We start from the raw sequence: 6,050 nt of genomic DNA, 5'->3' as shown, positions 1-6,050 counted from the left end.
AAAGAAAGAAATGAAGTCAATTAATTAAGCTTACAGTTAAAAGAACACTAGAAAAGTAACAAAATTTCCTTCTGTTTTAAAAAATATGGGTAAAAATGCATTGATATTGACATTTAATCCTGAGTAACCAATGCCATGAGACTTTGCCTTGTGTATCTTTTGAATACTTGGTGTAGTTCCTGGTAGGGCAAGTACCTATTACAGAAAACTAGAAATTATAAAAATAAGTGAAATTTCTGAATCATTGAATATATAAATAAAACAAAATTTAAAATTTTGATCAAAAAGGAGGAAATCCAAACTGCTAAAATAAAAAATTGAAAAAAGATGAATTCATAACAAAGTAAGAATAAATGAAGGAAAATTTTAGAAACTATGTTATCAATTATATGTCAATAAAACTTAGATCTCTAAAGAAATAAAGACTTACACAAGACTTATATTAACTGGACAATAACTAGACAACTGAAATCATCCAGTCTCCTCATTCCAATTCCTTCAATTTCTTTCTTCTCTTATTGCTAAAGCTGACATTTCAAGTACAATATTGAATAATAAGTGGTGATAATGGACATCCTTTGAGAGGAAAGTTAAGGGCTGGTCCTATTGCTTTTTTCTTGGAGTATTTTGTGTTATTCCAGGATCTCAGGAAAAAGCTGGGGACCTATATGTTTTCAGTGCTTCCAAAGTGGTCTGATCTAGGTCAAATTCAGACTGTTGTCCCTCTAGTCTGAGTTCTGCAAATTAAGTAGATATTGCTAGACTCACCCCCATCAGCTAACTAGAAATTTCTGCTTGTTCAAAGTTATGGAATTTTAGGCTCAGACTCCCTTCTCACTCCAATTGAATAATAATGGGTGAAAAGTTTCCAGTTTGGGGCACCTGTCCCATTGTAGTACCCCATTACTAGTCTGACGGCACCCATCCTTTTGCCTCAGTACACAAAATCTCCTTGGGTTTTGAAGTGTTCTGGGCATAACATGCTCTTTATCCTACCCATCCTCAGTGACAACAGACCTCTCTACCTTCTCAGTGATGAGCTGGATTGGACAAATGGCTCACTAGGATTTTTTCTGGATTTTTCCATCAGGATTTGGTCTGGTACACTTTCTAGAGCTATTCATAGGAGTTTTGTAAAGGGGAGCTTGACTATACAACTTCCTACAACTCCATCGACTTCACTGCACCTCTCCCTTACTTCAAACTAAAATTGTCAACCCTTTGCCACAGGAATCCCACAGAAGATACTGGTTCTGAACTCTTCTAAAGTGCAGACACCTTGTTTTAAGTGTACTCTACAGCACAATAATTAATAAGCATTTCGAAACTCTAATAATAGGTTCTACTGACACTTCAGAGAGACCAAAATAGATAGTCTTCTATTTTAAAAAGGGATGAATATTAAAAGATGAAGACACACCTTTAGCTGGGGTGTTACTGCTTTCCATTGAGAAAACATTGCCCTACTAAAATTGTTTTGATGTCTAAATTAATATTTATGACACACCCATGTAGTACCAGGAAGTATACCAAGTATTCAAGAAATACACAAGGCAAGGCCTCATGGAATTGGTTATTCAAGATTAAATGACAATATCTGTGCATTTCTCATTTTCATATTTTTAAAAGAAAAATAATTTCCCCAAAGAATAACAACTATTTTTTTAGACAATATAAACAGATATTCACAAGATCCTTAGCAAAATATAAGACTATTTTATTTCTGACAAGACTTTGGGAGCAGGGCTGATTTTTTAATAAGCATTTTGGTATTATCCTGAGAATTTCTTATGCTATTTATATATCAATTTTCCCTGAAGAAAAACAGTTTATTATTTTCAACATTGTTAATAATTGATGATCCTATTTTATTCTTCTTCGTATCATTGGCTCTTTTTTAAAAAATGAGTAATGCAAAGGAAAAAACTTATTAAGGCAGAAATAATTAGACTTGAAGGGAGAATAAGAGAAATTGGTTTTAAGACCCAAAAAACTCTCAGGGTCAAAGGCAAGGAGATCACTAATTAATGAAAGAGAAAATAGCTCCATTGTCAAGTATGAACATTATTTGCCTGCATTTCTTCTTAGGGTTTTTTCTTTTTACAGCTTTTTCTGCATTTAGAGAAAGAACTGAAAAACAGAAGTATATATAGATAATTTTACATAAATACATATAAGTATATATACCTAGTTGTGTCTAATGGTAACCCTCTCTAGGGTAGAGGTGGGGGAAAAAGAAAAAAAATTACATGATAATTTTGTTGTATATTCTAAAGAAATGGCACATTTTATAAGGTAGATTTTCTATTTCATGTGTAATCATTTTTTTATTGTACTTATGTTGTAGAAATGCTTGTTTTAATCCATAAATTAAAATAAAATTTAACAATGAAAATAAATAGATAAAAAGAATTGCAATGTAATTGAATCCAACCTTTCATTCCATAACAGAATCTTCCTTGCAACTTTCTTGACAGAATTATCCACTCTGGTTGAATCCATCCACTCACTTGTCACTCTGTGGCATCAAATGGTGATAATTTTTATTATTACTGAAGTACACATGATAGTTTACTCCTACGCTAAGCAGTCCTGGACAGTTATGATTTTCTACTTAGTGATACTTTGGTCTCACATTCAGAACTACTACCACTTCTGCCTGCTATAATGATAACCAAGTGTGGAACTGAAAGTATCAGGAATTGTTAACTCAGCAACCTTAGTTTTTACTTGTCAAATATGGTCTGACCTGAGAATTATTTGGTTTGCTGAAGCTATTTTCCTTGCAACTCAGAGGTCTTTTTTATTTATTTCTTGGTTTACAGTTGAGTTCCAGATGATGTCACACTAGTTTATTAACTTCTGAACAAATGGAGAATACTGTATTTTGTTACTCTTTTATTCAATACTCTACATTTTGATGTGCCACTCTCCAGTATGTGCCTTTGGCTATGTGTCCCTTTTTCCTCCTTTTTTTTTCACAATTACATTTTTTGTTCAATAACAAATGAAATAATATATGTTAAGCACTGTCCAAACTTCAAAATTTCTATTCAAAGGTCAGTAGTTATTCTTACAGTCAGAAATTTATTTTTAGAGCCTCTTTTTTATCAAAAATTATTTTTCACTATGGTCTCATTTTCTCTGAAATTGAAAAAAATTATTCCTAAAATACAATATCAATTTCTGACTATGACAATTGTTCTCTTCTATTACTATTATGAACTCCAAGATGAACTAATCACTTTTCCTCCACACTTCCCTATCACCAACCAGTTCTTTGTTGGTCAAGATAATGACCAGAGTACCTCTCTGCTTTCATTGTTTCTTCCACCTTTTCAGGGATTAAATGTCAGAGAACAAGTCAAGAATTTTTCAAGTGCCCAACTATGTAGGAAAAAAAAGATTCTCAGTGGCTTTATGAATAGTTGAAAACCCTACCATTACTATGTTCTTTAAGTCCCAACTAAGTCTAACTTCTACAGGAAGTCTCCAACCCTTCTTAATTTTGCTGTCTCCTCTCTTTCAATTATTTCCTATTTATCCTGTATATAGTTTGAATTGCACACATTTGTGTGCAATTTTTTGAGGGTAGGGACTATTTTTTGTGAATTTTTGTATTCCCAGGACTTAACATAATGACTAGCATGTAAGTGCTTAATATATCTATATCTATATCTATATCTATATATAAATATATATATATATTTATTTATTGACTGACTACTGTTTTTACCTTCTGTGATAATTTTGTTATCTATATTAGGAACATATCATACATACATATCCTTTTCCTAACTTAGTAGATGATAGTATACTACCATACTTCTATTGTTCCTTTTTCTTAGTCTCATTCACCCTTTCTAGTTTGTGGATTTCGATTAAAGTATATATATCTTCCTGACACACAGAGCTTTACTGACACTCCCTTAGGTCTAAAAGACTCAGTGTGGTAAAGTGGAAATATAACTGGATTTATAATCAAAAACTTAATTTCAAATTCTAGTCTTGCCACTTGATGTATGTGACAAATCATCTTGAGCAAGTAATTTAACTTCTATATGCCAAAGTTTTCTCATCTGAAAATGAGAGATTTAAACTTGACTACCTTGGAGGTCCCTACCAGCTCTAAATCTGTGATCCTTTAAATTATCTCTTCTGAACAAAATAAATCATTCAGTTGTTGTATTCCTATCATGAATTCTGCATGATTTCAAATCAGATATTGTTTAACTATTGAAGGGAAAATTCAAGTTCACTTTTCTGTCCATACTTTCATATGTGGTACGTAAATAATTGAGGCTATATATAGATGGTATTCCTGGTTTTCTTTCTTGTTATTTCCACCTCATAATACTGAATCCTAATTTTATAATTTTATCTTGGCAACCCTCATCCTCACTTGTAGGAAAACTAGAGTTTTCCCTTGTATAATAGGCCACTATCACTTCTTTAAAAGGTCCTGTAAGCTTTGAGAGAACTTCTCACATGTTGCAAAACTTCTCTCCTTTCTTTTTCTTTTATGTATCATTTTGAATCCTATTCTGTAGAACCAATTTCGAGTTAAAGTATTAACTTACTAGTGTGTTACATTTTAGTCAAAAAGTGTTTTTGTTGTTCAGGAATTTTCCAGTTGTATCTGACTCTTTGGACCCCATCTGGGATTTCTGTGGCAAAGATACTTAAATGGTTTGTCATTTCCTTCTTCATATTATTTTATAGATGAGGAAATTGAGGGAAATAGTGACTTGCCCAGAGTCACAGAGCTAGTAAATATCTGAGACTAGATTTGAACTCAAAAAGAGAAGTCTTTCAAACTAGGTATAGCATGCTATTTATTGTGCTACCTAGGTACATCCCCTCCAAAAGTAATTATACTTTAATCAAATATGCTTATCTATTCTAAAACTCTAAGGTTTTACTGTCAAGCTTAAAACATTTCTTTCGGGGCGGCTAGGTGGTGCAGTGGATAAAGCACCGGCCCTGGAGTCAGGAGGACCTGAGTTCAAATCCGACCTCAGACACTTAATAATTACCTAGCTGTGTGGCCTTGGGCAAGCCACTTAACCCCATTTGCCTTGCAAAAACCTAAAACAAACAAACAAACAAAAAACATTTCTTTCACCATCACCCATGTTCAATGCTTTCTAGAGTTATATCTCCTATTATATAGAGAACTGAGTCAAATTTATAAGATTACAAATTATTCCTCAATTTATAAATGATCAAAGGATTGGAGCAGGCAGTTCTCAGATGAAGCAATTAAAGTTATATGTAGTCATATGAAAAAATGCTCAAAATCATTATTGATTAGAAAAATGCAAATTAGGACAACTCTGAAGTACCATGTCACACCTATCTGATTGATCAATTTAACAAAAAAGGAAAATGAGCAATGTTGGAAGGGATATGGGAAACCTGGGACGCTAATTCACTGTTGGAGTTGCGAACTGATTCAGCCATTCTGGAGAGCAATTTGTAACTGTCCAAAGGACAATAAAATTGTGCTCATCCTTTGATCCAGTAATATACTAGTAAGTCTGTTTCCCAAAGAGACCATAAGAAAGAGTAAAAAACCTACATGTACAAAAATATTTATGACAGTTCTTTTTGTAGTGGCAAAGAATTGGAAATTTATGTGATACCTATTAATTGGGGAATGAGTGAACAAATTGTGATATATGAATATGGAGTACTCTGTAAGAAATCACGAGAGGGTGGATTCCAGAAAAGCCAGGAAAGAGTTGCAAGAACTGATGCTGTGAAGTGAGCAGAACCAGAAGAACATTGTACACAATAGCAGTAACACTGTGTGATGATCAACTATGATGGACATGTTCTTCTCAGCATAATTCTAAAGGACACAAATACAATTCTAAAGGAATTATGATGGAAAATATCATTTACATCCAGAGAAGGAAATATGGAGTCTGAATGCAGACCAAAACATACTATTTTCTATTTTTAAAATTTGTTTTATGTTTTATGCTCCCCCCCACCATGGTTTTATTCCTTTTTATTCTGATTCTTCTTTCACAACTTGATTCATA

This window comes from Macrotis lagotis, chromosome 2 (genome assembly GCF_037893015.1).
Source record: "Macrotis lagotis isolate mMagLag1 chromosome 2, bilby.v1.9.chrom.fasta, whole genome shotgun sequence".
NCBI classification, from domain to species: Eukaryota; Metazoa; Chordata; class Mammalia; order Peramelemorphia; family Peramelidae; genus Macrotis; species Macrotis lagotis.
This window is presented reverse-complemented; position numbering follows the sequence as displayed.